We start from the raw sequence: 21,537 nt of genomic DNA, 5'->3' as shown, positions 1-21,537 counted from the left end.
TGGTTTAAATGAGAATAGTATGTTGCTTCTGTCCTCAATGAATTCAGTATCTAATTCAGGAGACAGGTGTTAAAAGATAAAAGGAAATGAGGCAGGTGCATCAGTGAAGGGTTATACATTGAATTATGAGGGCAGTGACTTAAGTTGCCAAAGCTTTCACAGAGGGATAATAGGGAAGTGGTTTTCTGGTTCCAAGAAGCAGAGTACATAAAAGTTGTTAGGGTCTAGGTCATCTAAGCATATATTTAACTCTATCATATGACTTGGAAAATACATGACATTTATGTAATATCAATGTTCACGAGAACAGTTCCCCCTACTTCTCAATAGGGGTGAAAATAACTAATTGTTGGATTAAGTGTAGGTAACTTTTTCAGAATTAATATTGGTTTTCTTTGTTTAGTTATTTTGATAGGTCTGCTCAGTAGACAAACAGTAGCAAGTCCCAGATATGTGAGAAAAAAATATGGGGGGAAAATAATAAAAAAGCAACTGTCTCTATTCCTTAATTTTTTTGCTCCAGTGAATTAAGCTGATGGATATGACTTTATTTTAGCAGCTCTACTTGCACGGTTGAAGAACCGCCACTGTAGGCAGTAGCAAGCCATCAGTTGTTTTCAAGCATTGGAACGGCACCATCAGAACTGCATCTTAGAAAGATCACCCTGGCAGTGTTGTAATAAGAGGTTCAGTGGGGGTGGTGGGGGGAGTGGAGTCACAGTGATTCTGGAGCAAGATGAGAGGGCTTTAGTTAAGGCTGTTTACAGAGAAGACAGGACAAACCTGTGAGATGTTGCACAGTTGGACCAGAACAGAATTAGACAATTTGAAAGAAAGGTAGTCACTGATGATTCTATGGTTTCTAAATAAAATACATAATATAATGCATTTTATGTGAGACCTTTTGAATTCCCGATGGACTAGCATTGGGATAAGGATGAAAAGGCCTAGTTTCCAGTTCTAGACCACCTCTCAATAACTTGGAAAATATAAAGTATCAGTAATGATACTTGCTCTTACGAAGGTGTTACTATGGTCAGTGAAGTGATGCTAAAGTCCTTTAAAAACTTTAAAATAATCTATACATTTAAGCATCATTCTGAACCTTTATTTCTTATCTCAGAAGTGCATATTTTCAAATAATAGACTTCAGGGACTTAACAATGGAATCCCTATTCTGAATATGTGATTTTGACGATGTTGCCAGATCTGTGATCTAAGTGATAGACTTAATATGTCTGTCACATATCTAACTGACATAATTATTATGTTTCCTCTTATCTAGTGAAATGTTAGTATAGATATAATTTAATAAGTTAAAAACTACCTAAGAGGCAGGTAATTCTGTAATAATTATTATATTGCTTTACATTGACAGTAGAGACACAGATTTAGCCTGGATTTTTAAAGTCATGTTTTCAACATAAAGAAAGGCTATATGGGGCTTCCCTGGTGGCACAGTGGTTGAGAGTCCGCCAGCCGATGCAGGGGACCCAGGTTTGTGCCCTGGTCCGGGAAGATCCCACATGCCGCAGAGCAGCTAGGCCCGTGAGCCATGGCCACTGAGCCTGCGCGTCCAGAGCCTGTGCTCCGCAATGGGAGAGGCCACAGCAGTGAGAGCCCCATGTACCACAAAAAAAAAAAAAAAAAAAAAAGAAAAAAAGAAAGGCTATTTGATTGAGAGTCCTCAACAAGATAGTATATTTCATGACTGAAGCAATTAAATATGCAAAAGATGGGCATCTGCATCAGAGGAGTAAGAGCTGAAATATAATTGGTAAAAGCAATGCTGGAGCCAGTTTAGAGAGAATGCCTTTGCCTACCCATCTGTTGAGCCCTCTCTGTAAGTTAGAGCCTCGTTAAGAAAACTTTCTTATTACCTTCTTGCTTGACTTTCTCTCCGGTTTCCCTTACTGAAGCCATTTGAAAAGATGACGTGTATACTGTACCTGGTGGCAGGAAGTTTTTGTTTTATTCAACCATATTGAAAATCACTTCTTACTTCCCAACCTGCAAACTGTTGATAAATATATTACTGAAGGTATTTTCAAATATAACCATTTGGAGTAAAACTGTAATGCAAACTTCACAAACGTTGTCAGTATTTTCTTTGGTTGTATCTGGATCTGTGGATCAAGTGAAGCAGACTTGTACAAACTCCGGAAATTATAATAATAGTGGACAAAGAATGATGTAAATGGAAATGTGAAAGAGACTTTGTCTCAGGGAGAGGAGAGTAGGAGAGCAGGATGTTTAGCAAGGAATCCCCACTCCCCTTTCAGCCCTGTAATCATAATAAATACACCACTAGTTGTAAACAAAGTTCTGCATATGTGGCAAAAGGGTGACTGGTGGTAAGGGAAAGGGAAACCTGCCTGAACGCTAAAGACTTCTTACCTTAATTTAGTGAAGTAAGTTAAAACTCCAAATTTTGTATTAACTGTAGTCACACTTCCTACCCATATTAAATGAATGGAATGATACAAAATTGAGCAATTTGGGTGTATCATAAATTGACTCATAGTAGCCTGCTCCTTACAAGAGCTCCTCACTATGGAGGTAGAAATCACTCCTTTGTCATTAGGAGGATAAGCCATAAGAAACTGCTGTTTAGAATAAGCAAAAAACGTCATATGGTTTGAGATGTGTGCAAAGTGGATATGCAGATGGTAATCTAATCTTGCTATATAGCTCAGTAAAGGTAAAAGTCAAGAATCTAATATAAAAAAAAAGTTTTGCCTGGGTCGAAATCTTGGGAATTGTTTATAAAAAGATTATAGTAGTGGTGATTAGTGATTTTTGTGCTAACGGTATTTTTTCTTCCTTCTGAAAAAAAAAAACGCATGCTATAGTTACCTTTTCTAAAATAGGCTTTTTATTTCAGTGTATTTCTTTGCCCAAAACAAAGGTAAACATTAGACGAGACTAACAAATATCAACCAGCTTTGAATGTGATCTAGAGTAGACAATGCTTTTTCTTTAGTCTGCTTCAGAGCTTCCCAAATTGTAAATTAGAAACAGGGCTTACTTGGGAACGTTTTATTTAGGGCAAAAATAATGTTTCCTCCTTTTCTTTCAGGTAATTTGGCAGCAGCAGTATTTTTTAAGTTGCTGACATTAACTAGCTTTGTTGGGGGTAGGTCAGACTTTGAACTTCCAAGATAATCCATGGGTTTGTGAGAAGTTCCTCCCTAAGCTTACTGAATTTTCTTTGTTAAATGGTAACAAAGGATCACTCAACAGAAATATAGCTTTGATACACAATAGAAAGGTGACTGGGATCCATAGAACCCCCTCCCAGTGTTTTATTGGGGATATAATTGTTTTTCTCTACTTATAAAGGCATTATAGGAAAGGTGGGGAAAGCCTTTGACACTAGATGGAAGGGAATGAAGAACACTGAAAGTGGTTAAAGCATATATGTGGGTTTTTGTTAATTATTTAACTCTCTTTCAAATATAATTCACTGTTAACACAAAAATAGTATCAATGTATTGTGGTCTTTAAAACACATACATACGTGTGTGTGTGTGTGTCTGTGTGAGACAACAGTAGCATAAAGGCCAGGAGTGTGGGAAATGGAACTATACTATTGTAAGTTTTTATAGTATATGTGACTTCAGCATCATTTGAAGGTTGTTAAAGATGTATATAATGAAATTTTAAAAAACCTAAGTGCTCAAAAAGGAAATAAAATGTTAACAAATAAGCAAGTTGATGTAACCCTAAGCATGCCAGTGCTCACATTAGTTATAAATTAGTCTAAACATCTAAACAAGTCATGGATCAAAAAATAAACCCCAGCTATACGCTGCTTAGGAGAAACCCTTTTTTTTTTTTTTTTGCAGTACGCAGGCCTCTCACTGTTGTGGCCTCTCCCGTTGTGGAGCACAGGCTCCAGATGCGCAGGCTCAGTGGCCATGGCTCACGGGCCCAGCCGCTCCGCAGCATGTGGGATCTTCCCGGACCGGGGTACGAACCTGTGTCCCCTGCATCGGCAGGCAGACTCTCAACCACTGCGCCACCAGGGAAGCCCCCACTTTTTTTTAATCAGCATTTTTTTTTTAATCCTTTATTTTAATATTTAATCACAGTTTCCAGGCTGTGTTGCTTGGTTTATGCTGTCTTTTTATGAACATACTTTTTTTTTTGTTTTTGCGGTACGCGGGCCTCTCACTGTTGTGTCCTCTCCCGTCGCGGAGCACAGGCTCCGGACGCGCAGGCTCAGCAGCCATGGCTCACGGGCCCAGCCGCTCCGTGGCATGTGGGATCCTCCCGGACCGGGGCACGAACCCGTGTCCCCTGCATCGGCAGGCGGACTCTCAACCACTGCGCCACCAGGGAAGCCCCAATCAGCATTTTTTAATTGAAGTATAGTTGACTTAAAATGTTGTGTTAATTTCTGCTGTACAGCAAAGTGATTAAGTTATATGTTCTTTTCCTTTATGGTTTATCAAAGGATATGGAATATAGTTCTCTGTGCTCTACAGTAGGACCTTGTTGTTTATCCGTTCTATATCTAAAAGCTTATATCTGCTAACCCCAACCTCCTCCCCCTTGGCAACCACCAGTCTGGAGAAACCCACTTTAAACCCTCGCTTGCTACATTAATATAAGACTAAGTAGAACACTCCACCCAACAACAGTAGAACGTACATTCTTTTCAAGTGCACAGGGAACGTTGACAAATAGAGACCTTCTTCTGGGCCATAAAACAAGTCTCAATAAGTTTAAAAGCTTTCAAGTTATACAAAGTATGTATATTCTCTGACCACAGTGGAATTAAATAAGAAATGATTAACAGGTCTCTGGGAAATCTACAAATATTTGGAAACTAAACAATACACTTCTACATGATACATGGTTCACAGGAAAAGTCAAAAGGGAAATTAGGATTATTTTTAGCTGAATGAAAATGAAAACAGAACACATCCCTATCTTAGACTACTATTCAGGGAAAAAAATAGTAGATTGAAGTATAAATACATGCAACAAGTTGGATGATTCTTAAGAACATCATGCGGAGAGACAGAGTACGACAGAGAGTTTTGAATATGACCATAAAGGGTTTGGTAGATCTTTATGGTGATGGAACCGTTCTGTATCTTGATTACTATTTTATCAAATTCTTATGAATCTGTAATTCTTTCAAAATAAAAACTTCATAGAAAAATGAAACATTTGTGGGATGGCATTAAATTACTACTCAAGGTGAAATTTATAGGACTAAATGCCCATGTTATAAGATGAAATCAGTGACTCAGCTTTCACATTCAGAAACTAGTAAAGTAGAGCGAATTAAAGCACAAAAAAGGAAATAATAAAGATGAGTGAAATCAAGGAAATAGAAAACATAAAAACAATAGAAATAATGTAGAAAAATAGGAAAAAGTATTTAAACCATAACGTTGTGGTGTGGTTTTCTTCTGCTTGGAGTCTGTGAGATTCTTCAATCTGTGAAGTTTTAATTTTCATCAGATTTGAAAATTTTAATACAGTTACATCTTCACATTTTTTTCTGTCACTCTGCTTCTCTCCTTTTGTGACTCAAATTATATGTCTGTTGACAACTTGATATTTTCCCAGCTCACTGATTCTTTGTTCAGTTAAAAAATTCTCTTTCCTTCACTCTGTTTGATTGTGTATAGTTTGCATTTCTATGTATTTATATATATTGTCTTCTGCTGTCTAATCTGCTGTTTTATTCAACACATTCTTCATTCCAGATACCATATTTTTCATCTATAAGTTCCATTTGGATGTTCTTTTATATCTTTCATTTCTTTCCACATCACGTACCTGTTTGAACATACGAGGCATATATTTTGTAATTGTTGTTTTAGAGTCCTTGTGTGCTAATTCTTTTCACCCTGGTATTGCTTGGGGTTTTTTTCTATTGATTGATTTTTCTTCTTGGTGTGCTTTCCTGCTTCTTTATGTGCCTAATGATTTTTGATAGGATGCTGGGCATTTTTGGTTTCATGTTGTTGAGTGGTGGATTATTCTGTTTTCCTAGGATGTAGTCAAATTACTTGGAAAAAATTTGATTCTTTCTTTGTTTATTTTTAAGCTTTGTTATGGAGGGTTCAAAATAACCTTTTGCTTAGGACTAATTTAATTATTTTAGGAGATAATGTAAATCTAATCTCTTTTATGTGGCCAGTAGTAGATATGGGTGACCCTAATTGTTTTTTACATTTCTTGTCCTTAAATCCTATGTATTATCTTGATATTACATTATACCAGTTCTGCTGCCTTTACTTTTGACTCATTACCTTCCCTAACATAAATAGAAATAAAAAACATGTATATGAGTATCTATAACACATTGTGATAAGTGCTTGTTAATAGCATGAATTAATTGGTGTAGAAAGGATGGTGAAGGATGAAGGAGGTACAGAGAATTCAAGCCATAGCTGCTGGGACAGAAATGACTTAGGAAACCATAATTTGAAAAGATACACGCACCCCAGTGTTCATTGAAGCACTATTTACAATAGCCAAGGCATGGAAGCAACCTAAATGTCCATCGAAAGAGGAATGGATAAAGAAGATGTGGTAATATATACAATGGAATATTATTCAACCATAAAAAAGAATGAAATAATGCCATTTGCAGCAACATGGATGTATCTAGAGATTGTCATACTGAGTGAAGTAAGTCACACAGAGAAAGAGAAATATCGTATATCGCTTATATGTGGAATCTAAAAAGAAGTGATACAAATGAACGTATTTATAAAGCAGAAATGGACTCACAGACTTAGAGAATGAACTTATGGTTACCAGGGGTGGGAGAGTAGAGGGAAGGGATAGTTAGGGAGTTTGGGATTGACATGTACACACAGTGTTATGTGGCAGCCTAGATGGGAGGGGAGTCTTGGGGAGACTGGATACATGTATATGTATGGCTGAGTCGCTTTGCTGTGCACCTGAAGCTATCACAACATTTTTAATTGGCTATATTCCAATATAAAATAAAAAGTTTAAAAAAGAGAAATTCAAAGAAGGAAGAAGTTAATTGTTAGTGGGATGGAGAGAAGTGGCTGAATTTCAGAGAAATCGAGCAAGTTGCCTCTGTAGGATTTGGGACTATATGAGGTTACTGAAGAAAAGTGAGGAGGAATGGATAACTAGCTTAACACTAGGTTATGCCATTCATTGAAACATTAAAGAAAAAATGTTGCCTAGAGTAGGAGAGAGAATTGCTGATTGCAGTGTTGCATCTGTTTTGGTGCATGCAGTATGTATCCTGGTGGTAATATTCAGTAGGTTCTTGGAAATAACTCAGAACCTTCCATGTGTGTATTTATAGATTTGAGCTCCTTTCTGAGATTGTTTGGATATATAATTAGTAATTGATGTAAGCTTTCTCTGAAATAATTTTATCCTAGAGAGAATTTAGAGAGGAGAGACGAGGTTCCATTATGGTACAGACAGCATAACATGTAAGAAGGCAATGTTAATCATTCTAAAAGCTCCACCTGAAACCTTACTTTTCAATAGCTGGGCTATCTATTGATATATCAGCTTTTTAAAAATGTTTTTGCTTTACTGATCACTTGGACTTTACTAGCACTTTTGTTTAAATCTGTATATATAATGAAGTAGATAATACCTAAAGCTAGTATTGAAATTTGTCTTACCCATAGAAGTATGAAAAACACAAGTAGGCAGCATATTTAAGGTTAGATTCTAGAGATCTTAATTCCCAACTAAATTTTGTGCTGCTGGCCTGCCGGCTGCAACTGTGAGAGTAAAAATAGGAAATATTTTTCCTTGTAATATAAAGTCACACTTTTAAGGGTTTAGAGTTGAAGACATTTTTAGCCTATTTTACTGTCTTGTTTCATTGGTTTTACAATACACTGGTGATCTATTTTGAACATACTGATACAAAAAGGAAGAAAAAAGTATTGCTCTCCTCTACCAGGGTCATTATCAGTACCCTGGCAAAGCAGTTAAATGTGCAGCAGTTTTCTGAGCTGCTCTCTTTGGAGTGTCACATTAGATTTAACCTAACATCCTGGATTGCATCGTTGTTGTGGTATGTACCAAGTATGGTGGAGGTACTCAACACTATTTCCTTGCATTGTCCATAATAAATATTTGCCCAAGATTGGGTAGGGTGGAAGGGGAAAGAAAGAAATGTTTTTCTCCTGTAAAGGAAACTTGTAATGTAGGACTTATTTATAGAGTATTTATAGTCCATTGTTGGTCATTGGGTGTGTCATACTGCTCTATCTAGGTCTGAATATCTGAGGTACTTAAGAAACCACTTCATATTGAGTTATATTTGATGGATTCTCTTATTTATAGTTAATTTTATCCACTGACATGTCCTTCCATAGAGAAATGATTTTAGTGAAATGAATGGTATTTTTCTTCAGGAGACTAGAAGTTTGAGACATACTGACCCTGAATTTAGCCATATATATGTTGTATAATTTGGGGAACATTATGAAATTGAATACATTGTCTTCCTCAATGAAAAAATATCATATAGTTAATCAAAAAGTTTAGATTAGAGTACCCTCTTTTCCTTCTTCTTTCCCTTTGTGTTTAATGGGATACATGCTTTTTATTGATACCCGTATCTTTACATAGATCTTCACACCTATGGAATAGTTCATTGGGTTTCTCTGTCATCGTTGATTTATTGTTGAGATGTTTCACCATCAAAAGTCCTCTCTTTTACAACATAATGACCTATACTCCATTCTGAAGTAAGTCTTGGCATTTCTGTCATTTGCTTTAGTATTTATCATTTGGAGAAATGATGTCAGACCACCTTCCTGTCATAATTGTTCTTAAAATTGAAATGAAACAAAAACGTTTTTATAGAGAGTTTTTTGGTACTTTTAAATATCTTGCTTACTTTATTTTACAGAACTGTGTGACATCACAACTTACTGTTCCTGTTGGTTGCTTTATTTTTATTTTTAATAAATTTATTTATTTTATTTATTTATTTTTGGCTGCATTGGGTCTCCGTTGCTGCGTGCAGGCTTTCTCTAGTTGTGGTGAATGGGGGCTGCTCTTCATTGTGGTGAGCGGGCTTCTCATTGCAGTGGCTTCTCTTGTTGCGGAGCACGGGCTCTAGGCATGTGGGCTTCAGTAGTTGTGGCTCGCAGTCTCAGTAGTTGTGGATCGCAAGCACTAGAGTACAGGCTCAGTAGTTGTGGCACACGGGCTTAGTTGCTCCGTGTCATGTGGGATCTTCCGGGACCATGTCCCCTGCATTGGCAGGCGGATTCTTAACCATTGTGCCACCGGGAAGCCCTGTAGGTTGCTTTATGACCTGCTTTTTTTTCAGGTACAGTTGACAGTATATTCTTCTCCGTTTATGCTATTAATATTCATTGCCATCAGATTGGCAGATTTGGCTGGGATAGAACATTGATTCTGATAGATTAAAGAAAAATAATCTATTGGTCATAAAGCCTCTAGTCCATGAGTACCTCTGCTTCTGCTGTCATTTACTCTAACCCACCAGAGTTTAAGGTTCTTATATTCAGATACTGATACCCCTGAATATGCATTTTGTTAGTTGAGTAGTGGGGATATAGGATGGAGGGTACAGGGATATCTGTTTGCCTTTTTCTCCAAAAATAAGGAACTGAAAGAATGGTCTGTGTCTGCTTACCTACAATAATGTAATGGGTTGATATTGGCAGGAGCTTGTGGTTTGATGTGCCATCACTTCCATCAGTAAGGTTAATTGCTAACAAATGACTAAATGGGAATTTAGGGGGAATGCTACAGCTGTCTGCTACGTTAGTGGTGATGGGAGTTCTGGCGCCATTTCAGGGTCACTATTTGTATCTGTCTATCAGAGTTAGAATACAGTTGTTTCTCTCAGTTTCAGCCTTCTCTATAGAATTTCTGTCAATTGTTTGACTCCATTAAGTGTGCAGAGGAAATAAAAGCCTGAATGACCAATCCACCAGGGGCTATGGATAGACCCTTTCATTGTCCATACTCAGAGCACTGCATTAGGTCTCATTATCCATTTATAATAAGCGACCTCTGCCCCCTGGGTCATTGAAAAATATTCAGTGTGCTCTTCTGACACATAGGGCACCTTTCTCAGCAGACACATCAAACAATGGGACGTCTGGTAGTCTGGAGGACTAGTGCACATGGCAGGTTTTTAAATACACAGCCTTGTGCCAAATCACTCTGACAATTTGCTCTTGCATGGTTCATAAATGTGCTAAGGAGAGCCTAATGTCTGGAAGATGAATGTAATGTTCCTTTCCTCTTTTCTTTCTTTCTTTTTCTTCTGTTTAAAACAAATTTTTTTTGCCATGTTTTTCAGTATTGTTTTCTAGAAAGGATTTGCCTTCATGTCTGCTTTTGCATTTCCTGATAGAGAAATATGGAAAGATTTGGACATAGTGAATGGATAGAGCCATCATCTTTGGAAAGTATTTGCGAAATACACCCATGGAGGTTATCTGTGGTACACTAAAAACCTATCTTCTGTTTCCCGCCATGCCCAAACTGGTAGTGATTAAATATCCCATTGAAAAGTTTGAGAAAGAACTTGATACTTCCTTGATCACTATAGTCCAGATTTCTTCTGTGATATAAATTTGGGCCACCTACTTGAAATCTCCGTGGTTCTCTCTCCAGCCCCCAGTGCATAGATAGACTTGGGGAAAAGATGGAGATAACATAGTGATTATCGGATGAAATATAAAGTAAGAAAACTGTCATGTCCGGAGCTTCGCACTGTGTAAGCTGAAGGTGGCCTTCTAAGAGTCTTGTCTAATGGTTACTAACTATGTGGCCTTAACAGTACAGTGCCCTGTTAAGTACTGCTAGGAGTCAGTCATTTACCTGAAGGATGTTGGGATAGGAAAATAAAAGATTGAGAACCACTTCTTCAGCAGTTCATATGAAGAAACATTAAGAATAGGGCAAAGTGTTTATAAGAGTACTTTTTAAGTTTAAGATGCATACATTTCATTGGTAAAGCCTTGTTCCTCTCTTGGAAGCTTACATACTTTGCATTTTCCGTGTCACATATATTGGCTTGATCAATTTATTTAAAATATATGAAACACACAGGCATTCAAAGAAAACCAGTATTACAATGAACTGGCAGCCACACCGTCCAGTAGATCCCAGGTGTCTAGTTCAGCAAAGCAGTTTTCCTATTAAATGATGTACTGTGGCATGCTCTCAGGTCCCGGGACACAGAGGTGTCACCTCCAAAGAATGACCGTTGAGTTCCAGCTCAGATTTTTCTCTCCAAACCAGTTATGGAAAACCATGTAGTTGTCAGAACTCTCTCCATGACAAGAATTAATATATTAACTGGATTATAGCACCATTTGACAAATTGCTTACTAAATACATCAAAATTGATTGGACATTCTGTATTTGAATTGACAAATGGCTGCATTAGGAGAACGAGGGAAATCCATTAATTATAGCCGCTCTCAACCATGGGAAATATAATCATATAAATATAGATTTTGTTAAAACAAAAATCTCCACTTTATGGTAGCATTGCTTATGTGTTTACCTACACCTCTTTGTTGTTAACAGAAGGGCTGCTCTTGGCCACTGCCCTTTACATAATCATAAAAAAATAATAATTTCTGCTCTGTTACATGTTTCAGGCCCTCCTGACTGCATAATAGTTTTTAGTTCTTATTCCAGAAAAGTAGAAAATACCAGGGAAACTCAGCCTTTCTGCTTGGTTCTCAGCTGCACCCCTGTCTGTCCATCTTGCCCTTGGAGTCTCATTTAAGTCAAAAGCTTTACTTTTTGCTTTGATGGTGTATAAGCTTTTATCATCACTCAATTTCTTCTTTTTCTCATGGTCTTTCTTTCTGAAGGTAACGAACCGAATGACCAAGGCAGAAGGGAGGTGGGTGAATGCCATGGATTGTCTCTCTCCAGTTTGAGTCTGTTCTCCTTATTGTTGACATATGACAGGAGGCTTTCTGCCATGTGATTTTGTGGAAGTTGGTGGAGAGACGAGAAACACTGGAGTGCTTTTATACCATTAGTTTCTTGCCTTTTCTACTATGCTTTCTTTGTATTTTATGACCACATGAAGAGCATCAGAACCTCCCTTACATGGTGTCAAGTCTGGGTCAGAGCTGAGATTTTTTTTTTTTTTTTTGCCGTACGTGGGCCTCTCACTGCTGTGGCCTCTCCTGTTGCAGAGCACAGGCTCTGGACGCTCAGGCTCAGCGGCCATGGCTCACGGGCCTAGCCGCTCCGTGGCATGTGGGATCTTCCCGGACCGGGGCACGAACCCGTGTCCCCTGCATCGGCAGGCGGACTCTCAACCACTGCGCCACCGGGGAAGCTCCAGAGCTGAGATTTCTAAGAATATTTTGCGTTTACTGTTTTTTTCTTCTCTTGGGCACTCTGCTGCCTTCCAAGGCTGTTCCTAGAGTACCAGTGGTCCTCCCATGATTATGTCACTTATACTTTAAGTATAAAACCAAACCAATATTTTCTAAAGTGAAATCTTCTAATTCCTCAGGGGTATTATAGAGAATGTAAAGTGTGGTCCAAAGTACTTTCTTTTCTGTTACTACATGTAAGGCTTCCTTGAATGTCTGTAACTTCCTTGTGTTGGGACTTCTGTTCACAGTCATTTTTTCCCATTATTCCATAGCTTTATATGGTATCTCTGATCAGTATACATAGATGTTTATTAAGATGAGAAAAATGATTATATTAAGACATGAAATAAAGGAATCATGGAGACTAAATCGGTGATATAGTTTATATTTGGGGATAAATTACTCTCAGATGTTTCACATGAAAATTTTAATTTAAAATAATGAACTTACCAAGTAGAGACATCATGAATTGAAACAGTTTATACTTCAGGTTAAGAACATGGTCTTTGGAGTTTGCAGTTCTAAATTCCATTTCTGCTGTTTGCTGGCTGGGTGACATTGGGCAGATAACTTAACCTCTCTGGGCTTTAGTTTACCTGCCATTAAAATGGGAATAATACTTACCTTACAAGATTGTGTTAGATTAAATGAGGTAATTCATCCAAAAAGCTTTACACATTATCTTGGATAGAATAAAAACTTAGCAAAGATTAGCTTTTGTTTGTAGGTGGTGTTAACAGAAATAGTATTCTTGTTCTCCTTTGAGGTCTTTCTTGCCTCTATCCATTCCAAGAGCTTTATGACTGAGATACTATTAGTCGGCACAGCTTTGCTGTTAACAAACAACAGTGAAGAGAAAACATTTGTGGTAAATCCTATCTCTTCTGTTTTTAAGTGGTCATCTGGACAAGTACGGCTCTAACCTGAGCATTTTCAAACCTATAGAAAGAAATTTTTCTTAGCAATTTTAATTTATTGATGCAAATGAAAATTTCTCTTAGACCTATTTGTTTTGAGCATCTTCAGTACCTTAGTAATTTATAGGAATTGGGATTTTTCTTGGTGTCCACTGCATTCTGAAAGGCTTTACTCTGGATAATTGCCTTAAAACTCTGAAACTTTTACATAAAAGGTAAGATTCTCAACCCCCAGACTTCTGAAATGCCAGAAGGGCATTTGATTTTCTGAGTTTGTCATTAGAATCATTGTTCACTATTCCAGTGAGCCTTTTGTTTTTTACTCCATATTTTTTGAAGTTTATAGTGAACATGTGTTCATATAATATTATTTAGGTGATTTTTTTCTTTTTAAAGGCAATGAGAGAGGAAGAGAGGGAGGGAGGGGAAAAGGAAGAAAGAAAAAGAATGAAAGGAGAGGGGACTTCCCTGGTGGCGCAGTGGTTAAGAATCTGCTTGCCAATGCAGGGGACACGGGTTCGAGCCCTGGTCCGGGAAGATCCCACATGCAGCGGAGCAAATAAGCCTGTGCGCCACAACTACTAAGCCTGCGCTCTAGAGCCTGCGAACTACGACTGCTGAGCTTGCGAGCCACAGCTACTGAGCCTGCGTGCCACAACTACTGAAGCCTGCATGCCTAGAGCCCATGCTCCACAGAGAAGCCACTGCAATGAGAAGCCCGCGCACCACAACGAAGAGTAGCCCCCGCTCACTGCAACTAGAGAAAAGCCCACGCAGCAACAACAAAGACCCAACGCAGCCAAAAAAAAAAAAATCTTTAAAAAAAAAGAAAGAGGGAAAGAAGGGGAGATGGAAGGACAGACTATTGCAATTTGTTATAGAGCATAGAAATTAAATGTTATACTAAGCCTAAAGGTATTAATATGGATGATCCTCACATGTATGGTGCTGTGGGAAAACAACATAGTCCTGAATACTTCATAGATCTCCTAGTCTTGCCAAGAAAAGAATCAAGATGGCTCTGTGTCCAACTGCGGGTCAAGAAATGTTTGCTGTTTTTTTCATTCATGCAACAGACTTAAAAATTTTTTTTATTATGGAAATGTTGAAACATTCACAGAAGTACAGTGAATAGTATAATGAGCCTGCCTATTACTCAGCTTGAAGAATTAACAACATTCTGCCACTCTTGTTTCTTACGTTCTCTTAAAATCTTTTTTTTTTTTTATGTATGGTGGATAAAAGTATTGTGAGAAAGCCACTCACTCTTGTATCTTTTTACCTATTAATACTTTAGTATGTATCTAATGACAAGGACTTAATAATAAGGAGATACCTCTTTCTAGTAGTTGTACATTGTGCAGCAGTAGAGGGAAGAGCAAGCCTTGGAAAATGTTCTCCTGCATTTGGAAAGAGAGAAAAACATATGGTGGTTGTAAGGCAGTATTCTCCATCTCATTCTTTCCCCAGTCCTCTTGGCTCTGTGATTTTTCTGATTTATTTAGAGGTAAAAATCTTAAACATTTAATTTCTCTATTTTATGGAACATATCAAGGATCCTTAATGATTGTTTGGAAAGATTTTAAATTATGTTCTTAAGTATAGGTTGAAAATGTTGATGTCTTCCACAACTAAAAGCTTTTAACGCTCCATGCCAAGAGAACTCTGCCTCTTTTGCTTAGGCAAGAGAAAATCTGTACTTAATTCTTCCGGCTGTATAATGATCTGGCCTTATCTGGTACGCAACTAGATAATAAATAAGGGAAGCATGGAAGAAGCTGCATTAACTGTTTGCAAAAAATGATCTTTGCCGTTTTTACATTTCCAAACGACTCCCTCCCCTTTATATTCGTTTTATAAGACCTTGTTGTGGAGGCTGGACTGAGTACATTAGACTCTTTGCCCTTCAACTGTGCCATTGTAGGTTAGATCAGGAACAATACGTTTCCAATAACTGGCCTATTGCCTACTTGTACAGATTGGTACATTGATGACTGAATGTGGTGTAATGATCCAAAACAGTGATTTTTTACCTTCAAGACATCAATTTGCAATACTTTCTGCCTAACCTCTACTCATCTCAATCTCATAGAGGATATTATATTTTAGAGTGTTCCTTGAATTTAGAGAATTGATTATTCCTGAAAGAGCTGCCTCTAACATACAGGGTTAGCTGTGAGAATACAGTTGCCACTATCGAAAGAATACAGCTCATAATTCTACAGAGAATTAGCACCAAAGAGCTTCTAGCTTCCAGCAAATAGTCATTTCCCTCAGCAGAAACATACACTACCATGTGTACTTGAGCAGTTGCTAAAAGCTGGTCCTATATTTGATATGTGTGTGTAAATACAGAGATAATGATAAACAGACATGTAGAGTGAGAAAGAGTGTATATAAGCACTTCTATTTCCCTTTTTAGAGAAAACGCCACAAAACCTAAGAAAACGGGGGAAATGTATGACTCGATATGCTATAAGCTCAACTTTTGTTTCATGCATTGGTTTCCATCATTTATTGTTACACATTTTATTTCTTTGTTTTCCTTTCTTAACTTCTTGGATTGACTCCACTAACCATATTAACTGTAGTGTGCTTATTCCACAACTTTATCATTATAAATTTTTAAATAGGTACATGGTATACACAATTTAAAAGGTACCAAGAAATATTTAGTGGAAACTGAGTCACCCCCGTCCCCAACCATGTTCATTTCCTCCCGTGAGGTAACAGTTATGTAAAGGTGAGCTTTGATAATAATGGTTTTGTTGTTATTTAGACTTCTTTTTCTGGATAGATTATCTAACCCTTGGTAATACAAAGTTGTTATCTCTAAGCTGCAAGCAAGGTATTATACAGACATAGTATGATCCTTTAAAATAATCAGGGTGGACTCACTTTTCTAGTTATCCTGCTACTGGTTTAATGTATATATAATATAGTTGTACTATGAATTGAGTTGCCATAATACACATTAAATTGTGTACATCTTTCCAGGTGACTTTAATTGCAGATGTTTTGAAGGGACTGTCGCAGCCTATTAAGTTGGGACAGTTTGAAATTTTCAGGGGAGCAGCTGATCTTGCTGACAGCCTGAAGCCATTGTGTTTTATTCTTTCTGTTCATTTTATGATATTTAGAGTTACACTGAGGAGCAAAACTAAATTGTGACCCCTTCCAGTCTATCCCCAGGTACAACTTGTCCAGATACGAAATGGCAAATGACCGTTATGGTAGGAAGAATAACAAATGAAAGCTCCTTAGTTTATGGCTTCTGTGGGAATATTATATGATGCTTTAGGGGTAGGGCAAGGGAGACAGAGCACGGTAGGGAGGAGATGCACCTAGGGTTGTCAGTTATCCAGTGAAATCTATTATCTCATAAACAATGAGGGTATGTCATTTTTCTAATTATATATTGCTTGTGACTGTTCTTCTGGGAATGTGGAATAAAAGGAAAGTGAAACCAGAGATGTACAATGACTGACTGTTAGAAAACTTTAATAATTAATTAGAGAACATCTATGGTACCGCAGGGTCAGGGTGCAAGGAAGATCATTGATCCGTTTAATATATAACATAGGTAAAGCCTGTTCCCTTTTATGTATTGTAACACTTCAGTTGTTGTTGCACGGATACAGGAGATGGCTCCTAATAAACAGATTAGCCAGTAATATATCGTGCTATTACTTGATTACTCTGTGTGTGAAATCCAATGAATTCCTTTACATTTAAATGGAAACATTTATAAATTACAGAGAAAACTTACAGAGTTCAGTAGAGGTAAGAGTCACTCCCTCAATAAATATAAGTAGGTACCTTTATCTTAAGGTAGTTAGGTGTGGTATTTTTGACCTGAGAGCCTTCTCCCTTTTTAAAAAATTATTTTTAAAAAGACCAGGGTTTAATTTTTGTCAGTTTGATAGTATGAAAGCATAACTTCTTAAATTTTGCAAATCTCTGATTACTACTGTTTATGTGTGTTTGTCGGCTGTTGTATTTCCTCTTTTGTGAATTGCTTGTTCGTTAGGAAATGCCTTAGACTATTTTGCTTTCGGATTATTTCTATTTGAGCCTTTCTTCTTAAAAGGCAAATTTTATTTTCTGTACTAAGAAACTACATTCCCAAGTAGAATTTCTTCCTGAGATCCTGAGTGCTTTCTGATCAGAAACAGAGTTTGGTAAAGAACCCTCTCTTACTGTATGGCTGCTATATAAATGCTGTTTTTAATAAGTACCAAAAATATATTGAAGTTTGTCCTTGGATGAGAGTTTATCACTGTTGGCCTTTGGGTGAACTTTGAGCCTGAGCTGTTTCATTCAAGGCAGCATGATGTCACTTAACTCACAAATTTCTCTGTTGCTAGAAAAAGGAATGTTGTTCCCCTAAATAACTTAAAGGACTGAATAATGCTGGCACAACATTCTTCACCTCTCAGGTCTCCACTAAAGACTTCAGCATGGTAAGGGTTTTATTGTTCACAGAGGATTGGTGGGGATATGGTATGGAGTAGGAGAAAACAAAAGCTGTGTCTGGTCCTGAATCTGAAGAATATTTTATTCTACCGCCCACTCTGCTGTCGGTATGACCTAGCTCTCACTCACTTCTCCAAATAAAAACCTTTGGATCCATTTTTGCTTCTTCATATTAAAAGACTCTCTACGTTTCTTTCTAGAGCTGTTTATTCAGCATATGAACATATTTTAGGTTTTGCAATAGAAGCTAAAGCAGAGAGCTACATCTCACATAAAAAATGAGATACCGTTTGGATCAACATTTACCCCCTTATTTGAGAAGTAGATTTCCCTGATTCCAGTACTACCAAGATTCATTTCAGGGAGTAGAGCAGCTTTTAGCATCTCCTAAAGTTGGGAGCGTGGAGTTCGCTCCAGGAGAGCCTGTGCTTGACTAGCAGCTGTGTCCTCTGAAGCTAAGAGAATTTATTACTGGGAGTTCAAGAGATGCAGGGAAGACTAGAACAAGAACATAACAGAACCAAATAGATTTTCCCTTCATTGGGTTCATAAATAAGCACTGCTCATTGTTCAGCATTATGCTTTGTGTCAGTTTATATAAAAAGGATGCTTATAACATGTATGTGGTTAGTCTTTTAACTTTCATATGCATTGTCAACTCTTTTCTTTCATTGTTTTAAGGACAGATGGTGCTGGGAGCAAATAATTATTCCTTTTATTCTTTCATCTTAATGGAATATCTAGATCCTGTGTGCCCTGTTATAAACTCCGTAGTTAGGAGATATGATTTTTTTCTGGAGTATCTAAACCATGCCCAATACACTGAGAAAAGTAATTACCTGCTCTAATATAAAGTGTATTCAATATATTAATGGTAAAAATGTATCTCTCTCTTTCAACCAGAAGGCTAGATTTGTTGTGGATGAACTTAGGCTATTGAGATCTAGCTGTTACTTTCTGGGGATTTTCGAAAGAATTTGATTCCCTGGAATTGAGGGTACACTGTTATTACTTCGGATAAAACACCCTGAAATGTCGAGAGTTTTACATTTCTCCAGGACTAGTAATAACTCATTCTTGGAACCTTGATTCAAACCTACATATCCTAACCTTCAAATATTCCATTAACTAGTGTTAAAAAGGAGATTTCAGGGCTTCCCTGGTGGCGCAGTGGTTGAGAGTCTGCCTGCCGATGCAGGGGACATGGGTTCGTGCCCCGGTCCGGGAGGATCCCACATGCCGCGGAGTGGCTGGGCCCATTAGCCATGGCTGTTGAACCTGCGCGTCCGGAGCCTGTGCTCCGCAGTGGGAGAGGCCACAACAGTGAGAGGCCCACATACCACAGATAAAATTTTTAAAAAAAGGAGATTTCAGCGTGTCTTTAAGTATCTGTTAATACAATGTTTATAACTCTATTTAATTACTATATTTTATGTGGGTAATTTGTAAAAATTCTATACTCATTGATCCTCTTCCTGACTACTTATGGATTTGAGATGTTATATTATGAATTGACATTTTCCATTTTCAAATTGAGAATTTTGTTACGTGGGATTCAGACGTAGGGGTATTATCAGAGGGCCATTTAATCTTTCTGTTCATAATTTTACTTAGGTTGTTCTACTGACTTGGAAGTTTTTTGGGAGTTTTGATTAACAGGACTAATTTGCAAAGGTCAGTGCTGAAGCAGATTTGTTTTTGTTTGCTTTGCACATAAACACATATAAAATATATAAATATATTCATAGGAATACACACATACCTACATACACACTCATATATCACTGTAAGCCAGCAAAATACACTTAGTGATTTTTTTCTTAGCTTTTATTTACTCACTAGAAGCATGATCTGCTTTCCTGAGAACACAATATAAACAAAGTCTAGCTCACAGTTACCTCATAACGATCTGCTCATCCTGCCCTTGGTTGTTGATCTATACTTATCAAATGCCTTTGTGTACAGGCAGTACTTTTGAAGCTGTATTCTCTAAAGAAAATTGACAGTGTATCCTTTTTAGTTAGATGGATAGGCTTGTTTTAAATTACTGTACTAAAGGTAGGGATAGAACATGGCAGAGATTTTTATTTCAAAATTCCATATCCTTTTCCTAACCCAAGATTATTAACTATCTGAAACAGTTGGTAAAAGTAAAAGATACTAACCATTTTTCTTTAGATGGAAGGTAGGTATATTGGTCCATTAAACTCAGGCTTGTGATATATGTAACTTTTTTTTTTATAAATAAACTCTCTTAAGTCCTCTTTTGTGCCTCCATCCTAACAAGTACAGAAAAATTCATCTCATCAGCTATAGCCTTTTTTAAAATAATAGCTGGTATTTATTTATTTATTTGGCCACGTGACATGTGGGATCTTAGTTCCCTGACCAGGGATCATTTTATCTTTATTTTCACCACTGAGATGTCCCAGTTCCCTGCCCGATCATTGGCTATTGGTTCATATAGATCTCTGCAACATCCATCCTTGTTTCAAAGCCTTTTCAAAGTCTGACAGTTCCCTGGACCTTGTCCATATTACTCTTGGACACATAGTAAATAGTCATCATCCCATCCATAGGGGACTTAGAGAGGTTGTCACAGGCTCAACTGTGCAGACCCACTATGTGCACAGCTTCTCTACTGTTGCACATGTGGAATCTCCTGCTACTTCCTTGAACTCTACCCAAGAATGAAGATAAAGGGCTTCCCTGGGGGCGCAGTGGTTGAGGGTCCGCCTGCCGATGCAGGGGACACGGGTTCGTGCGCCGGTCCGGGAGGGTCCCACATGCCGTGGAGCGGCTGGGCCCGTGAGCGATGGCCGCTGAGCCTGCGTGTCCGGAGCCTGTGCTCCACACCAGGAGAGGCCGCAGCAGTGAGAGGCCCGCGTACCGCAAAATAAAAAAGAATGAAGATAGGATTTTTCACAGCTGTTCATGCCAAAAACTCCTTCTGAATTCTGTCATTTCATGCCCTTCCTTGGGAACCCTCTTTTCCCCCCTTTCTGCTTATGGTACTCTCACTCCAATCTCAAAATATCTTTCCTAATAATTAGCTGCTTGGAGAGCACGGAAACTTTGCTCTTAACTATCATACTTTCAATCTCTTTTTCTTATCCCAGGGTCAAATTTTTGAATTCTTTTTTTCTCTGTGAGCAAGTATATCATTGCTTCCCTGAGATAGTAAACATGGAATGTTCTTCCTACCTGGATTGGAGAAATTTTTTAAATGTAAAGAAATATGAGAGAGAGGGAAGGACATTTATTTTATGTTGAAAAATATTATTCCACCACACTTGTATTTTTATAGTGTGATTCTTCTGAATGCTTCAAAGCTTTCTTAATAAGAATACTGTTTTTTAGTGAACATAAGGTATGGAAACTCTTCTTACAATCTCAATTTAGAAATTCAGGATTCAGACTTAATTTTTCATAGATATACATTTGGTATTTTTACCACTTCCTTTGGGAAACAGGGAATGGCTGGGAAGAAGAGGAGGAGGAGGAAGAGATTTCTTCTTTTTCTTTTTCTTAAGAAACTTTTCACTGTGGGAAATTTGAAACATACACACAATCAAAAAACAATAGTATAGGGCTTCCCTGGTGGCGCAGTGGTTGACAGTCTGCCTGCCGATGCAGGGGACGCGGGTTCGTGCCCCGGTCCGGGAAGATCCCACATGCCTTGGAGCGGCTGGGCCCGTGAGCCATGGCCGCTGAGCCTGCGCGTCCGGAGGCTGTGCTCCGCAACGGGAGAGGCCACAACGGTGAGAGGC

At 37.9% G+C, this 21,537-nt stretch overlaps 1 protein-coding gene across 6 annotated transcripts in view; it reads left to right on the top strand.

The window, feature by feature from the left end:
* The window catches only part of BCAS3 (BCAS3 microtubule associated cell migration factor), a 575,284-nt gene that overhangs the window by 258,965 nt on the left and 294,782 nt on the right, over nt 1-21,537 (top strand). The gene's annotated exons all lie outside the window — the stretch shown is intronic.

The sequence above is a fragment of the Neophocaena asiaeorientalis genome, unplaced genomic scaffold, assembly GCF_003031525.2.
Source record: "Neophocaena asiaeorientalis asiaeorientalis breed wild unplaced genomic scaffold, Neophocaena_asiaeorientalis_V1.1 scaffold327, whole genome shotgun sequence".
Lineage (NCBI taxonomy): Eukaryota > Metazoa > Chordata > Mammalia > Artiodactyla > Phocoenidae > Neophocaena > Neophocaena asiaeorientalis.
The sequence above is the reverse complement of the archived record's forward strand: the minus strand, read 5'-3'. Positions and strand labels throughout refer to the sequence as shown.